Here is a 19808-nt window from a genome sequence, read left to right as displayed (position 1 = left end):
ACTGGCTATGACATGACTGTTCCACTGTACAATCTGATCGAGGAAATGTATCTAGGATTACCCAGACAGTCAATTATTCATGAGCTAAACGTCCAGGCATCAATTACCTGGCTTGATGCTCTTATTCATTAAGGAGATTGAACAGCCCAACTTAACAAAGCAGGAGAAAGTTGCTAAGTAACAGAAGTTACCTGACCAGCCCACAACACTGCAACCTCCACAATATGAGTCCTTTCATGGCAAGAGGGCCCAGGGATCACCGGCAGGACAGATCAAGTGGTAAACCCCACTGGGGCTAGCTTCAGCTTTGGCAAAGGGAAGGGGGCTGAGGACAGAGGGTCTGGATTTAGAGACAGCAGAAGGAACGGACAAGATAGAAGCTAAACCATTTCTAAATTTGGGGGGAGGGAGGGGTATTTACCATAAGGAATAAGAGTATTTTACAACACATATTAGTGAAGATTTTAAATAAAAGTCAAAGATGCTTATCCAGCCCAGCCGGCGTGACTCAGTAGTAGAGCTTCGACCTATGAACCAGGAGGACACAGTTTGATTCCTGGTCAGGGCACATGCCTGGGTTGCATGCTCAATCCACAGTGGGGGCATACAGGAGGCAGTCTATCAATGATTCTCTCTCATCTCATCATTGATGTTTCTATTTCTCTCTTCCTCCCTCTCTGAAATCAATAAAAAATTTATATATATATATATATACTTATCCAGAATATAATTGAGCAAAAATGAACTACAGGTATAACAAAAATTCCTCTGGGTGATACAAATCCTTGGATTTTTCTCTTCAGGCATCCATCTGAGAGTGAGTCTAAAAGTCATTCTAAGGATAGGGAAATTTACAAACAGGACTCAAAAGTTTATATACGTAGAGGACAAGAGTTTTATATACTTAACTTTCTCTTTATAAAAACTTGTTCCACTTTAGATAAATCTATAATCTCCTTGACTACTACTCTCAGCACGTGTCTGTATTACTTTTATTTATTTTTAAATATATTTTTATTGATTTCAGAGAGGAAGGGAGAGGGAGAGAGAGTTAGAAAACATCAATGATAAGAGAGAATCATTGATTGGCTGCCTTCTGCATGCCCCCCACTGGGGAATTGAGCCTGCAACCTGGCATGTGCCCTTGACCGGAATCGAACCCGGGACCCTTCAGTCCGCAGGCCGATGCTCTATCCACTGAGCCAAACCACCTAGGGCTGTATTACTATTATAATCAGAAAAAAAAAAGACATCTATTTTCAGATCTTGAGGAAAAGAGTTTGTGTTTTGGGCTTCAGTGGACACGGTGGTTGATACAGATTTTTCAAAAAATCAGGATGCTTCCCACCTCCAATGAATTGGTATGGGACATAATGTGATGTGGGCAGCACCAGCTACATCATTTGCAGGGCCCAGTGCAAAATGAAAATGTGGATCCCCTTGTTCAAAAATTATTAAGAATTTCAAGATGACAATAGCATAGCATTAAGCCAAGCACCCCTTCTAAGCACTGGGCCTTGTGCTATGGCACAGATGACACCCAGGAAGCTGGCCCCCCTGTTGCAGGGCTAAGAGCACAGGTTTCCGGTGTGAGCCCTGGCTTCACCTTCACACGTTGTAAGGCCTCAATGAGTCTCCCTTTTCTTGGAGATAATGACAGGAGCAGAATGAGACTATGCCTGGCACATGCTAACCACTCCATGGGGGATAATTATCTTTAATGCTGTGGAAATGTTAATGACAAGTTCATGACAATGGACCAGGGCTGCTCCAGGCCTGCTGCTAAGTGTCTGCCTGGGGTAACATTTCTCAAGCACGCAGACTCCAAAAACAAGGCAAACCACTTTCTCTCTGCACTTGGATATCACTGGTACAGGGTTCAGTGGCATTTCTTCCTTCCCACAACTATTAACACCCGAGTAAGGCCTGATTTGGGTCATGTGAATATTTCATGTGAGGTGAGGCTGTTACAAGTTTGATAACTGAGGTTCATTGTGAGCCAATATAATTTGGCTCATTCATTCATTCATTCATTCAGGAAATACTTTAATGATCATTTGTTGGCAATAGGGAAGCAGAAAATGATAAGCAAGCTTTAGCCTCAGGGTAGTGGAGTGGGCATGGGGACACACATTCTGGAAAATACTGCCACTGCCCTGCATGTGAGATTGGTTCACATCTTTTTAGGTCTCAGCTCAAACATCAGCTCCACAGACAAGCCTGCCTCCACTACCCTCCCTCAAGAAGACTGCTCATACCTCTGTCCCACCACCCCACTTATTGCCTTCATCGATCCTCTTGACTTCTTTGTAAACAACAGGGGCCATGTCTCGTTCATTCTGTATCTCTAGAACACAGAGAAAGGCCTGGCTCATAGTAGAAGCGCAGTCAATATTTTTCAATAAATTAATGAATAATGTACTAGAGAAATTTGATGGTGCCGTGGGAGCTGGGAGGAGAAGCACTGCATTCTGCCTGAAATTGTTGCTGATGGCTTCCCAGAGGAGGTGCCAATTCAGATGAGTCTTGAGAGATGAGACGTAATTTGACAGGCAAACAAAGGTGGAGAGATATGCCAGGTGGAGGGGACAGCGTGCGCAAAAGCAAGCAGTCCCAGAGACTCACGAACTGCAAATGTTTTAGTGGGGCAAAAAGGCAGGGCCTGGGGGGCAGGGATCAGGCCCAGAAATTGAAGTGGAAGCCAGATCACTAAAAGGACATTGTACGTAATTCTAAGGAGGCTGAGTTTTATATACTGAGGGCAGTAAGGCACACTCCGTGTATCTGCCTGCTCTGAGCCAGGCACTGAACTGAGTGTAATGGATCCAGCAATGAGCAAGTCATACATGATCCCTGCCCTCAGGGAGCTTACCTTCCAGCAGGGAAGACAAGCATGACCTAAACACATAATGATTTATTACTTAATCATTACAAAAATAATTAAAAGCATTGTAATTAAGTGTTACAGAGAAGAGCAGGGTATGAGAGCCCATCACAGGGAGATCTAACCTGGTCTAGGGATTGGAGAAGCCGCCCCTCCCTGACTCTCAAATTGATCCTGGAAACATCCTCTGCTTGACGTCGAAAATTAACTTCGGGGGTGAGTGGAGGTGGAGGAGGGAATAGGGGGATAAATGGTGTTCGAAAAGAAAATAAATAAAATAAAATAAAGAGAAAAAAATTAACTTAAATTCCATGTACCAATAGGAAAAATATATCTCACATATATACTCATGAGTTTAGGAAGTCCATTCCCAGAAATATATATTTGGTTCGATGCCATTTGTGTAATATTTTAAAGCATAAAAAATATTATTATCTACTGATGCAAACATATAGCATGAAGACATGATTGGGAACAAAAGCTACCACAGTAGGTATCGTGGTTCCCTTGGGGATGGGGTGAAGATTAGAGTAAAGAATATCGCTGGGGAGGTTGAACTGTATTCATAATGTTTTATTACTAAGCTGGGAATGGATACATGGATTAATTTTATTCTCTGTAGCTTTTTATACTTTGGAAGTATTTACCTTTAAAAAAATAAAGTTAACTGAAGTCTATATTAAGTATATTTATTAGTTATTATTACTATTAAAGAGATCGTAACACATCTATTCTCCAAGAGAGTACAGGAAATGTGAATACATATGTGGTACACATTTTTTCATATATTGCAGGGTAAATAAACTCCAAGCCCATAAATTTTATTAGGTCAAAAACTTTCCCTAGTCCTGTAAGTTCTTCCCAGAAATTCTGTATATAAAAAACAAGAAGGAAGTTCAGGAAAGAAATGCTGTTGTGCTTTGTTTGTTTTTTAAATCTGTCTTTGTAACAGCAACTCTTCTCACAAACTAGGACTCTTTGGTGACTGGCTGGACCTCTTGCAAACCCCCTTTATCTTTCTTTGGGAAAGAGGCGAATAAAATGAAAAGCAATCCAGGGAAGGCAGAAATGGCTGGAACCTCAAATTCTCACCAACGATGCCAAAGTCTCGGCGCCAGAGGGACAGCACCCTAATCGATGGCTAAGTGCCTGGGGATGGCTGATGCTCTGCCCCATCATAAATGGCTTTCAGTGGTCCCCTGTGAAGGGACTCCTGGACTTTCGTGCATCTCTCAGCATCCTGGGTCAAAGCTGGTATAGGGGAGGAATAGGCTTCCTGTTTCTGAATATTTTCTCATGAGTCCATGGTGGGTCTCTGGGGTAGTCCTTAAAATAGCCAGCAAGGAGTAACTGGACTGGCAGCCAGTTATCGACCATTCAGCAGAGTGCTAGCAGCTGTCATCAGGCCAGAGTAATAGGGAGACCATGTACCTGCCCTCCCCTGGCAGAATACATTTCCCCAAATCTTTATCACAGACCCAGAACTAAAAGCCCTAACCAATTTGCTACTTCAGCAGCATGATGTCTAATAATATCCTCTGATAAATGGAGATAAATAGTGTTTGGAAGGTGGACAGTGCTTTCTAGATTGACAGCCCAATCCTAAGAGACACAAAGGCGTCAAGCCATCATCTGAAGTGAAAGTCTCAACAACCATCAGCAGTGGAGGCTCTTTCCCACCCTGGATCCGTTGCTTTGGGCCTATCCAATTGCTAAATCCATCCATCCACCTGTCATCAAAACATGGCTCAACGTCTTTCTGTGTCAGGTTCCATCTCAGGTTATGGGATATGAAAATGACCAGGATTCTGGCTTGGAGGAGCATACAATCAATGTTGACCACATACCCACCGGAAATAGGACCTGGCATAAGATTTCTAAGGAAAAGATCTTCCCTCCAACTTTGATATGCCAAGTCAATTAGATGATGAGATTGATGATGATGGCTAGATAGTCCAGGAATAGCCAATGAGTTTGTATATTCCTGTGTCACTTATACTTAACTGGTGATGGCTGTCTGGAACACTGTGATAAGGATGATTCTGAGCGTAGGTTCAGGTCGGGGGAAAGAATATTGTGGTTGATTAGTGATGTCTGTTACAAGTCATAAATATGTGGCAGGACATATTCTTCCCTCTGGTGCAGGGAAAAGCAATGGGCTGGAAGCTGTACATAGAGCCTCTGATTTTACTTCTATCAATAACTGTGTATCTTAGGCAAGGTAGTTGCGTTCTCTCTCTCAGCTTCCTTACCCACAGAACAAGGATGATAATATATGCTCTGCTCTAAATTCCTCCCAAGTTTGCTAGTAAGAATTGAATGAAATAAGATGTGAGAAAGTACCAGGTATTCATCACCATATCCTTATAGTTATATTGTACGTTAATAGTGTAAAGGAATTGGGTAGGCTTTAATCAGCTTGTTGTTCTTTTTTTATGGATTCAATTTTGTTTTTCTGTTCTGTCCATATTTGTGTGAGGTAGGTCTTTTTGAAGGAACATTCAAAATAGAAGAGTATCATAACACTTCCTTTAAAAGGAGAGGTACAGAATTCTCACAAAAAAACTCAGGAATATTGGGGTCTTATGGATACTGGTCCCCAGTTTAAGATAAGGGGGTAGTTTATGATCAAATGTAGCCAAGAGTCTGATCCCCCAATCATGACAACTCTCTCATGGTTAGTTAAGCCTCTCTATGATGCTGGAGGCAATAATGATGAGGAAGATGAAGATAGTTATTGACCAGGCACTTTACCAAAGGCTTTACTGGGATTTCTTCATTTAATCCTTCCAACAGCCCATTTTAGAGATGAGTTGAACAAAGCCTTAAGAGGATAAATGACACCCAAGGTCACAGAGCTGGTGAGGACCATCTGACAGCAAAATCTGTTGAGTTCTCATTGACTGTACTCTACTGTCACCATCATAGAAGTCTCCAAAAGAGATGATATAACCACCTACCGAAGAGTAATTTGTGCCCCAGGCTAGGAGCTGGATTAACAATCCTGGGTCCTCATAGTGGGGAGTTCTGTGATTCTAACCTCATGACCACTGGTGGAAAGGACCATTTTCTTAACTAGAAAGATTATTTTTCAGGAACAGGTAATATGATGAAGCCAAAGTGGGCACAATTAACCCAGGAATGTTGTAGTTCTATTATTCATGATTTTTTAAAAGTACTTTGGATTAACTTCTAGCAATGCAGCAAAAATTAGAATTTTCTCCCATTTCACTCACATCACCTTTTTCTGTTCCCAGAACTCGTAAAATTTCCATTTTCTAATATCACATTTTACAGAGCCCTTGTCCATAATGCAGATAGACCACATCCTTTTACCATTTACATCCTAGCAGGTAAATAACATTAATTTTAAGGCGTTCCCATCATATGCTTCTTAAGAACTAGCTAAAGTCTATATATAGTGCAGATGCTTGGGCCTGTCTAGACCACCAAAAGGAACTATTCTGCCATAGAACATGGGGTAAAAGTTTCTTGAATTGACAGCCTTCTTACTTATATTCGCTGGTTTCAAAATATCTTGTTGAAACTTCACATTTTATATTGTGTCTATCTTGCCCACAAAGTGATTATAGGGACTGATAGATGGACAGTAAGGCCAGATGGAGCTCAGCTGTTCAGTCCCAAATTCAGCTCAAGTTTAGGGGCCAAAAAGTCATACCTTTAGGTGGAAAGTAACAGAGAGTAATTTATCTGCATTTAGAGTACAATACTTGGTATCTAATCATAGAATTGTTTCAAGGGGTAAAAATCAATTTACATATGCCAAGTGCTCAATGTCTGAGCCATTTAGGCCCTCATTAATGGTAGCTGGTAGCTGTTACCATTGCTGTGGTGGATACCATGTCCATTTTTTCACAACAATATATAAATCTCTGTCTTAGCCTTTTCATGACTGCATAGTATTTCACTGTAAGAAAAAAAAAAAATATATATATATATACTGAGTGGCCAGATTATTATGATCTCTGAACACATAATAATCTGGCCACTCAGTGTGTATATGTGTGTGTGTGTGTGTGTGTGTGTGTGTGTGTGTGTGTGTGTATTAGAGGCCGGTGCATGAATTCGTGCATAGGTGGGGTCTAGCCAGCCTGGCCAGGGGGAGGGGACATGGGCAATTGGCCGGCCTGCCTACTGGTTGAACTCCTGATTGAGGGGACAATTTGCATATTAGCCTTTTATTATATAAGATATATACTGAGTGGCCAGATTATTATGCGTTCAGAGATCATAATAATCTGGCCACTCAGTGTATACTTTCTTTATTCATTTATATTATCTGAATTTCTTAGAGTGATTATAATGTATCACATAAGTAATAAAAAAATATTTTTAAAGCCTGACACTTGCAGTCACTTGTTCTTGCTACTAAATAATCAGATATCAAAGTCATCATTAAACACATGCATTTGTAGACTAGTGAAGTACTGCTTTAGGATTGTTAAAGAAAGCCTCACCTTGCTGATCTTTAAATAACAAACAAAAATCTCCCCATGTGATTACCACTTAAGAGAATTAGGTTTTCCAGAGAAACCTAGCACATGGTGACAGCCTTCTAAAGTAAGAGAATTAGATCTCTTTGTTTATTCTTTACAATGTTTAGCAGGATTTAGAGTGCAAGCATTAATGTTGTGTTAGGCTAGTTAACTAATTTCATTAAGAACCTGAATATAAATTTTAGCCCCAATCTTTAGATAAGCATGGTTCTCAACAGTGTCTCCTTCTATTATACTGGCCTGGGCAAATGGGCTGGTTAGAAATCCACACATACACATGTAAATAAATACAACTTTGGGCCACCTTCATTTTGGGAGTTATGGGGGCACTGAAGGGAAGTTCCCATGTATTTTGAATGTGTGTTTATTTCAATAAACACACATTCAAAATATCACAAAAATTTTTAAGGCATATACTAATTTCAGACCTATCATAATAGGCTATGATAATGATTTTAGAGAGAGGGGAAGGAAGAGAGAGAGAGAGAGAAACATCATTGTGAGAGAGAAACATCAATCAGCTGCGTCCAGTACGTATCCTGACTGGGGATCGAACCCACAACTTTTGGTGTATGGGATGATGCTCCAACCAATTGAGCCACCGGGCCAGGGCCACCACCACCTCTTGCCTTCTAACTGACCTCCTTACTGATCTCCTTACTTCCCTGTCTATCTAGTCTATTCTCAAATCAACAGCCAAAGTGATCCTTTTAAAAAGAGTTTCAACATATCATACCCCTGCTCAAAATCTTCCCATAGCTTCCCATCACACGCAGAATAAAATCCCAGGACTTTCCTAGGGCCCACAAAGTCCCATGTGATCTACTCCCCTACCCCACATTTTATCTTCTCTACCACTCCCCACTCCCCACCTTGCTTCCTGCACCCCAGCATCCAGAATAGCAGGACCCAACTCCGCACTTACTCATCTCTCTGTCTGGAATCTTCTGCTCCCAAGCTAAGCACATGACTTGTTTTCATGCACATCTCTGCTTTATTTGTTTATGTTCTGTCTCCCTCACAGGATGTAACTCCACGGGAGCAGGGGACTTTGCTTACCTTATTCACTGCTGAGGTCCCACATTCTAGTACTGTGTCTGGCACTAAGAGAGATGATAATACTAAAAATTATATTTGCAAGTGTAAAACTACAACTTTGGTAAGTGCAGGTACTACTCAGGATAGGCTGGGTTATGCTGCAGTAGCAAACAACCCCCACATCTCAGTCTCAAATAACAAGACTTGTTTCTCTCTCATAGTACATGTCCATCAGATGTCAGTGGGGATGAGAGGTGGTCTCTGTCCAGGTAACCCACACTCAGCGATGAAGGCTAATTGAATCTCTACCATTAGACAGCTGCAAGTCCATGGCAGGAAGGCGAGATTAGAGTAAATTGTACTGTTTCTTAAACACTTCTATAGGGAATTGATACATATTATTTCTGTTCTCATTTCATGGACCAAAGCAAGTCACATGGCCATACTCACCTCCACGGAGGCCAGGGATGCAGGAAGCAATCATGTGCCTACGCAGAGGGGAATCAGAAGTACAGGGTGTCCACAAAGTCTGAAAACATAGGAGAATACACAACGAATAGTTTCTTGATATTGCAATTCATGACAGAAAGATATTTTCTTGTTTCCAGGCTTTGGATAGTCTGTGTTTGGTCAACAACGCTAATGACTCTCGCAGTGCTGTGCGGAAAATGCCTTTCTCATCGGTGGGGAGTCTGACCCTTATTTGTGGGAGATGATGTTTGAGCTGAGATCTGGAGGATGTAGAGCTAAAGGGAGAAGGAAGATGTTTCAGGGCGAGGGAACCTCTTGGACAATGGGCCTGTGGTTGGGGGAGTCCAGGGGGAGAATAGGTGGAGACAGGGCGAGAGAGGCGGCAGGACCAGGGCTCTGTGTGCATTGGAGTGAGGGGGAGGGTGTGTACACAAGTATTGCGTTTACAAAGCCAGTATCAAACCCAAATTATTTCATAGCCTGCTTTTCTCTAACTCAGCATTATATCATGAACAACTTTCCTTGTCATTATAAACATTAATACAACTTATTTTTAAAGACAGCATAGAATACCATTATATAACCAAATCATAATTCATTAAACCAATCTCCTACTGTTCAGCTTTGAAATGGCTTCATTATTATTTTTTTTTTACCACTGCAAATTACGCTACAGAGAAGACCCTCGTTGTTCAGTTTTCACACTCTTCCACCATTATTCACTTTGGATAAACTACTCAAGGCATGGTTGCTGGGTAAATGGGTATGCACATTTTTTAAAGCTGTTATGGGGTGTGTGTTTTTTTTTAATGAATTGACAAATCACCCTCTGAGATGCTTCTGTACTCACATGATCAATATGGCTTTACTTTCAACGTGAAGACCCCTGAACGTCATTTTATTTCACTCTTTTCTAGAACAACACATTATACCAGAATGGAGGGAAGGAGTTGGGAGGGGAGAGATCTCCAAGTAAGCAGGGATATTTCATTGAGACAAAACAGCAAAACTCATATATCAGGCAACAGTTTCCAGTAAGTACCCATCATCGTATCCACAGTATAGATCTCTCTGGCAGCAAACATTTAGGGGCCATATAATTCAGGAGTCGTTGTCGAAACAGATCAATGGGTCCTGCGCACGATAACAAGCTTCCACCCGCAATTGAGAGCGGGGGAGTCTGTGCCTCTCCTGACAGAGCAGGCCCGTGAATGGCGAATCACCATTCAGCCCTCAGCGGAGGCAGCACTTTCCTCTCCAGCCCGGCCCTGAAGCTGCGGAAGGGGAAGCTGTGCGGCTTGTGGTTTGAGGAGAGGACTGGGCCATTAGAACTTCAAGTTCTCTTTGGGGCTCTGTCAATGACTTCTCCCATGGCCCCAGTACTGACTGTCTCCTTCTTAGTGAGCAAATGGAGACAGCACTGCTAGCTTCTTCCACATAAAGCATGCATCCAAGTGCTTGAAGACTCCTAGTACTCTGGGCGTCCATAAAGGAAACTTTGTTCCCCAGAGCAACTAAAACACACACACACACACAACACACACACACACACACACACAGTCACACACACCATCATTATGTCAAAGACTTCGTTGTATCACTTCAGAAAAATCCGAGTTTCCTGGTCACGTTAAAAAGGCAAATCAAAATGAAGGCATCAATGAGAAATAAGAAATGTGGCAAATTGTGGGTACTATAGCTATAGGGGAGAAGGGAGTCACTTTATAAAATAAAAACTGTCTGACCACCATGCTGTGTATCTGAAACTAATATAAAATAATATTGAATGTCAACTGTAATTGGAAAAAAAAGAAATGTGGTAAATTGTCTTTGTCTCCACAAAGAACCACTAAGCAAAAATGATATTAAAATATGAAGTATTAAAATGATGTAAGAGAAATATTTTTATAATTATGAAAGATAACTTAATGTTGAATGAACAGGGTAATAAAAACAATGTAATCAACGTGATTCCATTTTTTAAAAATTGTGAGCACACATACTCAATATGTAATTACTTTAAACACAGAGGAAATAAGTCTAGAGATATACACACAAAAAATGATCATGTGGTTGTCTGTGGATTTTCATTATCTACCACTTGGCTAATCTCTATTTTCTGATTTTTCTACAGTGAACATAACTTACTTGAGTGCTAAAAATTACTTTAAAGTAAGTGATGAATATTTTAGAGGACAATGATCTTTGTGAACTTAAGTAGAGAATAAACCGGGAAGCTTTCATAGTATACATATGGACATGGTCCAAAACTGAGTAAGATGAAATATTTGTTTTCATTGGAAATGAGTAAATAAATCAAGGGAGGAGGCATTTCCTGACTTGAAGTAGACATACTTGGGGACCTGATTAGGAGTACCTGTATCACCATTTCAAAAACGTTCTCTCTAAATGTTGTTACAGATCAGATTCTCCTTGTTCTCTGCCAAGGATGTAAACTTTAGTCACAATCACAGAGCCAATATCACTTCATAGCAAAAGCAGTCACAACCCAACACCTAGCACCACGTAGTCTCATGTAAGTCAGATGGTTCTCCTCGCACATCATACGTGTCCACATACACCAAGTACATGCCTATCATACATACCAAGTAACACAGAACTAAGTGGGGTTGATCCATGACTAGAATGACAAGTTTATCTATAGCAGTTCTTATAGACTGCTTGCTTGCAATACCACTCTTGGGAAGGGGGTCAAATGAAATGTTGAGAGAATAGAATGAACAACTATTTTTAAGCTTGCCATCATCCATTCCCCCTTCTACTGTTATACACTCCAATGTTGCTTTAGGGAACTAGCCTTTCCTGAGTGGATGCAATCTCGCTGGGCTGTCAATCTGGATGATGGTTTTGTTAAGTGACTCAAGGTAGGCCAGTCACATGTTCTTGGCATGGACCCCAGATCCAAATGCACTGACAAGAACTGTAGGAGCTCATTCACAACAATCGCAGCACCTGAAAGTAGGGACCCTGCATTCCTGTTGCCTTAGAACAGCCTGGTTCTTGCCACTCCTTGAGATTTTCAGCCTTCTCTTTGGTTCTGTATGCTACTCTGTGTTTCCATTAAAATTTGTTTTTGTTTAAATTAGCCAAATTTAGTTTCTCTTGCGCACAACCAAGGAGCCCAAAGAGATATCAAGCCCCCTTTTCATGGACCATAATCACAGTCTCTGCAAAGTCATAAGGTGATATGTGCCTGGAATCTGATGCCAAGAGGTAAGAAAATATCTATTATTCCATGAAAATAAAATGAATGCAAACCAACATATATATCATAATACAGCCCTCTGAATGTTGCACTTTTTGTTTTATTTTTTTGTTAATCCTCACCTAAAGATATTTTTTCCATTGATTTTTAGAGAGAATGGGGGGAGGGGAGAGAGAGAGAAACATCAATGTGAGAGAGACACTAGGAACTGAACCTGCAACCCAGGTACATGCCCATGACTGGGCATCGAATCTATGACAATTCAGTACACAGGGCAATGCTCTAACCACTGAGCAACGCATTTTTGAGATTAAGATGAGTCCCCTGCCCCCACCATCTGCTGTAAGAAGAAAAACATTCTCAACTATAACTAATGCAAAATAAACTGAAATCCTGGAAACATAACCCAAAGCAATGATGACATAACAGCAAAAAGTTTAGTGACTCCCCAGGGAAAGAGTTCTGAAAAGGGAGCAGGGGATAAAAGAAGCAAAGATGGGTCAACCTAACATACAAACTGCTATTGGCTGAGAATCAAGAGCTGGTCTTTAGGAAGCAGTGACACTGATGAGTGAGGCATTTCTCAGTGACATCTCTCAGATCCAGAGAGGAGATAGCATTATCCCTTGACCTGCTCTTTGTCCAAATCCCCAGAAGACATTCTGGCTGATTCTGCCCACCAGGGACTGCTTTCCCCTGAGTCAGGTGTCCACCTGTGGTCCAATAACCTGAGGGGTCACAGAAAGACAAGGTCAGGTCATCTAAAAAAGGATGCAATATGCATGGCCCATGGACACAGACCATGGGGCTGTGAGGGCCTGGGGCGGGGGGCGGGGCGGGCTGCTGGGGGTCAATGGGGGGAAAAGAGGGACATATGTCACACTTTCAATAATAAAGAATTATTTAAATAAATAAATAAGGATGCAGCCCTAGCCAGTTTGGCTCAGTGGATAGAGCGTCGGCTTGCAGACCAAAGGGTCCCAGGTTTGATTTCGGTCAAGGGCACCTAGTTGGTTACAGGCTCCTCCCTGCCCCTGGCCCTGGTCAGGGCTCGTGCAGGAGGCAACCAATCGATGTGTTTCTCTCACATTAATGTTTCTCTCTGTCTTTCCCTCTCTCTTCCATTCTCCCTAAAAATCAATGGAAAAATATCCTCAGGTGAGGATTAAAAAACAAATAAGTAAATAAACAAATAAATAAATATGCAGGAGCCCAGCCCTGAGGGAGGAGAGGACAGTTATGAAAGGCAGGAGCTAGGAAAACAGGGCAAGTTTAGCACAAGGTGGGGGTAGAAAGCAGGTCTGTAGTTCCCAGAGTAAGGTTTCAGCTACCAGATTCCACCTGCATTCGGAATACAAGCTTTCTGACAGAGGGTCACGTCAGCTGTTTCCCAAGCCCTGCCAGCAACAGAGCACTGTGGTCAAGTGCAAGTACAATTCGAAGATGGGTTGTCTTCGTTAGTAAACCAAGAATGCTCATTCACGCATGTGTGCCATGGGGTGGGTCCCTTGTTCAGGGAAAGAGCGTGGGTTTGGGAGTCAGACTCCCTCGCTCATCCTGGCTCTGCTGTGTGCCTCCAGTTCCACGGAAGCTCTCCGATGCCCCTGTCAGTTTATTGTGAGGGATACATGAAACCACCGATGCAAAGGAATCACTTCAAAGCCTGGTGTTTTATTTTTATGAGATGACAAATTCATTCCACTGCTGTGATAGCAGAAAAAAAATGTCTGAACAAAAGCTTTTTTCCATCTTGGGCTAATTCTGGTGTTTAATCCATCATAAACTCATAATCTGACATCAACCTTTTGCAATATCAATCTGATCTCAGAGATAATTCCTTGTTACAGATGGCCTCATAGGATAAAGTGGAATGAACAAAGAAATCGCTATTTCATCATATAAGCATTGATAATTGACTTTTTTTAAGTGAAGAGAGAAAAGGAAGAACACGTCTCACTAAACCCTGGTCCTCACAGTGAATATTAACACCAACAGCCTCTCCCCCAGACGCCTGCCCCCACTACCTCTTGTCTACCTCCTCCCTCCCTTCATCTTCCTGTTAGCATCTCCCCAGCATTGTCCTAGCTCCTGTGATGTACCCTCCCAGGACTCTCTTCAATAAAGGAAAAAAAATACACTTTTCATTGATTTCATTTCATATACATTTATGCTGTTGGTTTGCTGCTTTTATGTTACATCCAACCTTCAGAATTCAGGTTGAACGTGTCGTGCCATGGTACGCAGGGGGCCTGCTGAGAGAGCGCCCCTGGACTTTAATGGGAGCCAAGTGCATTCAAAGGGAGAATTTTGCTTTCAGAGTATTTAACACTGTTTGCCTAGAGTTCTGTCCCCACGGGGGCTAGCATCCGTGTAAGACTGCAGGGCGAGGAGCTCCAGGCCTAGGCCCTGCTGAGAACAAAGCCAGCACACCTGGGAATGCAAGGTTCAAAGGTTCCTAAGAGTTGTCGTCCCCTGCACATCCTGACACTTTTACTACCTATGTAGGTGTCACTAAACAATTCATAAGCAGCAGCGTTGTGCCAGCTTACAGACTGGATATAAATGGCATCATATTGCATGCATCCTATTGCTATTTGCATTACGTTTTTGAGATTTATCCACATCGTTCGAGCTCATTCATTTTAATAGCTGCATCGCCTTTTTATTGTCCATAATATTTTACTTCTTAAGCTGAGTACTTTTGGTGTTTTTACATTCTTTTCTAAACTCTATAGGAAGCCTGAAATATCACGATTTACAAACTAAAGCGAGTGCTATCTTTCGGGTTTTTCTAGACGTGGAATGCTTCTTGCAGCGACACTTGGCCGTCCTGGTAGGTAGCGGAGGTCAGCTCCCCACTCACCCACGTTCCTAGCTCTGTAGGCTTGAGCTCAGCGACTAATACTTTTATTGTCATACCTAGCTGTGTTTATTGAACATTTATGCTGTGCCAGGCCCCCTGCCAAGTGCTTGGAGAGAGTGATCCCATTTAGTCCTCATAACAATACTACAGGGAGAGGGGGGTGTCGTTATTACCCGGCATTGAGGGCTGAGGAAGCTGAAGCTCAGACATTTGGTAGCATGGCCAACATCTGACAGCTAGGAAGGTGTGGAGCCAGTATCTGAAAGCAGGCCTGGCACCGCGTTAATGTTCTCGCCACCATCCCCTATTCGGCCATAGTTGGGGGAGGGAGGATGCCTTCGGCTTGGTCTGGACACTCATAAACCTGTTCTCTCCCCAAGATCCTCTCACCCAGACACCCCCCAACCCCTCTTCACTATAGTAACCATGAAGAAAACACACTTTAAGATGGTTTGATCTACATATTAAAATAGTTCACAGGACCACATATGACCCCATTCCCTCTGCCCTCCCATACTAAGCTCAGACCTGCCACAAGGGTGGTCCAGCCGCTCTTTTGGGCGGGGCCTTTCTTTGGATCTCTGAGATTTTTCTCCAAATGAGATTATCATGCTTAAATTCATTGTAATTGTTCTTTTCCCAATTCTTTCTTCCTTCTCTTCTTCCACTTCTTTAAATGCTAAAAGCATTTATGTTATTTAATGTGAGGATTTTAAATATGCTGTTTTCATCCTCTCATTTTGTTATTTCTTTTCTTTAAATATCTCTCTCTCTCTCTCTCTCTCTCTCTCCCTATATATATATATATATATATATATATATATATATATATAGAGAGAGAGAGAGAGAGAGAGAGAGAGAGAGAGAGAGAGTATACATCAGGAGTTTTTACAACATGGCAGTGGCCCAGGCTACTGAGAAGTCTTGCTTGTGCTCGGAGGCAGGGGAAGGACAGGTTCTTGCAGGCCATTCCCCTGTGTGCTGGGAATGCTCTGGTGCCCTGGAGAACTCTCAAGCTGTGGCCACAACAGACAGAATGAAGCCGCTTCTGCATTCCCATCTGTAGCAGGCCTAATCAAGGCAACATGAAAGAGACCAGGTTGTTTGTTTGTTTGTGTTTTTACCATGTGTCCAACCCAAATTGGCACTGGCTCTGGATGAACACTTATTGCAAATTTCTATTTTAGGACCAAGCTGACAGGTAACACCTCTCACCTGCAACTTCCCCCAAAAACCTCCTCCAGCAGTCCCGCAGCTATTCATTCTAGTCTGCGGCCGTGCTACCAAAATCCAAACCAGTGGGTGGCAAAAACAACACCACTTTATGCCTCTGAAAAACCCCCACATTTCATTCATCAGTCAGTTGGACAAGATTGCTTCCGAGCCAGAGGCCTGAGCTGCTGGTTTCATGATGCGAAACGCTCTGAGGAGCACCGCTGCTCCTTCTCAAAGACTGCGGTAACTTCAGGCACTTGTGACAAAGGCTAGGTGAATTATGAGACAATTTCCTGCTGGCTTGCGGAGTGATTAACACAAGTGGCCTTGAATGATAGCATATGTTATAAGGAGATGGAGCCTTTCAGTTATAAGAGATGTATCAATCAAGGGAAAGAAAATCCAAATTAAAGTTTGATGAGCAACTGGATATTAATTGGTACTAACTCTGCTTTTTATGTCACTTTGATGGGGAGTGGATCGTAAACATGGGAAGCGATACTAATAATGTATATTCACTTCGATACAACTATATGGCGCCGTTTATTAAAGAAACCGATATGGAGAATGAGTTGTGAGAGCCCTGGTGTGCACTTTCCCATTGCGTATCTTCCCCCAGCTCTCGCCATGCAGGCTCTCAGCCACAGCCCGCGGGGTGCACTGCCCTTGGTTAGACACGTGAGAGTCATCCCCGAGTTTTTTCTTTATGCACCAGTTCTAAATTATAGTGGAAATAAGTCTTACAACAAACTAGGCTTTATACTTTTATCCAGAGGTGTATTTTTTTTTTACAAGTGGCATGCTCTTTTCTGAATTTAGACAGCAAGCTCAAGGAGAGGAATGTCATTTTAATGTAATTGAGTAGATATGAAATAGACATGGTAATGTAGACCAATTTAGCCAACACACTTATGTCAAATACAACCCACATGTTTTATCTCAAATGTAAAAGTAATTTTTTTCCCAATTACAAAAATGCAGACATGATACATGATCACTAGTAAAAGAAAAACAGAAAAACTGTCTCTTAAATAATTAAAATGGGAGCATACTGGGTAGTTTCCTAATGTCCCTTTCTCCTTCAGCAATCAATTTGGACAAATTTTACACTTCTTCTCACCTGGATTCATAGCCGAGTTCTGCCTTTTCTTCACTGGGCAAGTTACTTAATCTCTCTGTGATTTAGTTTTTCATCTGTAAAACAGGGTTAATAATATGTACTTTAAGGATTATTATAAACATAAATGAGACATTTTTAAAGACATTCTCTAAAACTATTATTTATCACTTAGCACTATGCCTCACATGTTCAAAAAGTTAGCTGTTTTTATTATGACAATATCATTTATAATGGGTGGGGTATGTTCAGCTGTATTGCCAAACTATAAAGTATTAACTCAATCTACTAATGCTGATCTTTCAGGTTGATACCAACATTTCTCATTAATACCCAATATCATTAGCTTGGGATAAATCTTCAGAAGCCAGCCTGGCTAAGGAAACATCTAAGAAATACAGCCTCCTGCTCTGGCCAGTGTGGCTCAGTTGGCTGGGCATCACCCCATGTACCGAGAGGTTGCTGGTTTGATTCTTGTTCAGGGCACATACCTGGGTTTCAGGCTCAGTCCCCAGTAGGAGGGTGGTGCAGGAGGCAGCGGATCGATGTTTTACTTTCGATGTTTCTCTCTCTCCCTCTCTCTCTAAAAATCAATTTTAAAAAAATATTTTTACTGATTTCAGAGAGGAAGGGAGAGGGAGAGAGAGACAGAAACATCAATGATGAGAGAGAACCACCGATTGACTTCCTCCTGCACGCCCCTCCTACTGGGGATCGAGTCCGCAACCCAGGCATATGCCCTGACTGGAATCAAATCCCTGACCCTTCAGTCCACAGACCGATGCTCTATCCACTGAGCCAAGCTAAAAATCAATTTTTTTTTTAAATCTTCAAGAAATACATGTTCCCTTTCCTGCAATGGTTGACATTACTTAGAATTTTAGCACAGCCATGTGGGAGATATAAAATACATCCTTTCATATGAGGGACTTACTTCTGTATTATAAGCTTATTCTACTAATTTTGTTGTTTTATTTTTAAATCAGTCACAATTTGCCTTTGGTTGGGTGAAGTGTGGCCCAGCTTAGAGCCAGGCTAACCTTTCTTGAGACCCTTGGGAAAAGTCCAAGAGGGTATTTTGTTGACATTTGGTCAGTTTTGCCTCCTCTGGACTCAATCCCCAGTAGGAGGGGCGTGCAGGAGGAAGTCTATCGGTGGTTCTCTCTCATCATTGATGTTTCTGTCTCTCTCTCCCTCTCCCTTCCTCTCTGAAATCAGTAAAAATATTTTTAAAAAATTGATTTTTAGAGAGAGAGGGAGAGATACAGATGTGCATTTAATTTTTTCACAGGAGGAAATCTCACTATTAATTAGGCTAAAGTTCTTAAGGGAATCATCTCACTGGGCCATTTGCCTCTGAACCTATATTTTTTAATTGTTTGCCCATTCATTTGAACAGATTGTTTAAAGGGGATGTGTATTAATCAATAGCAAGCGGGGAACTGAAGAAGAAAAAAACAAACTGGAACAAGGATCTCACAGCACAAAGAGGAAGGGAGTCGAGTGCAGAGACAAGAGGAATCCTTGCGTTTTGGATTTGTCTGATTCAAAGGCCGTTTGTGGTAATATGTTGTAAATATGTCCATACAATACACAGTTACTACTGTGTTAAATGGGGGGCTGGGGGGATGGAAGGTCCGTATGGAAAACCAGAGAAACAGACCACAGAACAGACACCTTGTGAGGGAAGGCCCTTAGCAAACAAAAGACACGTGTTGGATTGTATTCAAAGAGGTTTCCTTTTATTGCTATCGATGGACTCTGAAGTCATCGTTTCCCCTTAAAAGTAAATGGCCTATTTTCAAAATAGGCAGAGTCCCTGCTCCTTATATCTGCTCTTAATTCAAGAAATATATCTAACTGTAGTCTAACAAGAGTCAGTTTCAGAAGAAATTAATGAGGAACATCCATTAATTATTTATGCTCTGAAACAGCAGGTCTGCTAATGTTTCTGCTAATCACCAAAGCTAAACAGATGTATCTTCATAAAGACAACCCTGAAGAACAGAGTGAGTATATGAGAGGCACAAATAGAAAAAAATATGTGTAGGCACAGTGATGACAGGGGACAGTAACAGTGGGTGGATCACTGGCCCCAAGACAATACTTGTTTAAACTGCAAGGCATAGTAAAATTGTCAGAGCAAGTTCTGTTCACATTTTCTAATACTTAAGTGTTATATTAAGCAATAATTATGGAAGTTGGATGTACAAAGGCTAAGACTAATGTTAGAAAACAAAAAAGAATGAGATGGCTAATCTTTAAAACAGCATTTAGAAAGCTGCCTGATTTTCATAAGCATTCTAAATTTCTTATTGATTTGAGAGAGGTAGGGGGGAGAGAGAGAGAGATCTCAATTTGTTGTTCCACTTACTTATACATTTATTGGTTGATTCATGTATGTGCCCTGATCTGAGATCGAACCCACAACCTTGGCATATCAGGGCGATGCTCTAACCAACTGAGCAACCCAGCCA

The sequence above is a fragment of the Eptesicus fuscus genome, chromosome 6, assembly GCF_027574615.1.
Source record: "Eptesicus fuscus isolate TK198812 chromosome 6, DD_ASM_mEF_20220401, whole genome shotgun sequence".
Classification (NCBI taxonomy): Eukaryota; Metazoa; Chordata; class Mammalia; order Chiroptera; family Vespertilionidae; genus Eptesicus; species Eptesicus fuscus.
This window is presented reverse-complemented; position numbering follows the sequence as displayed.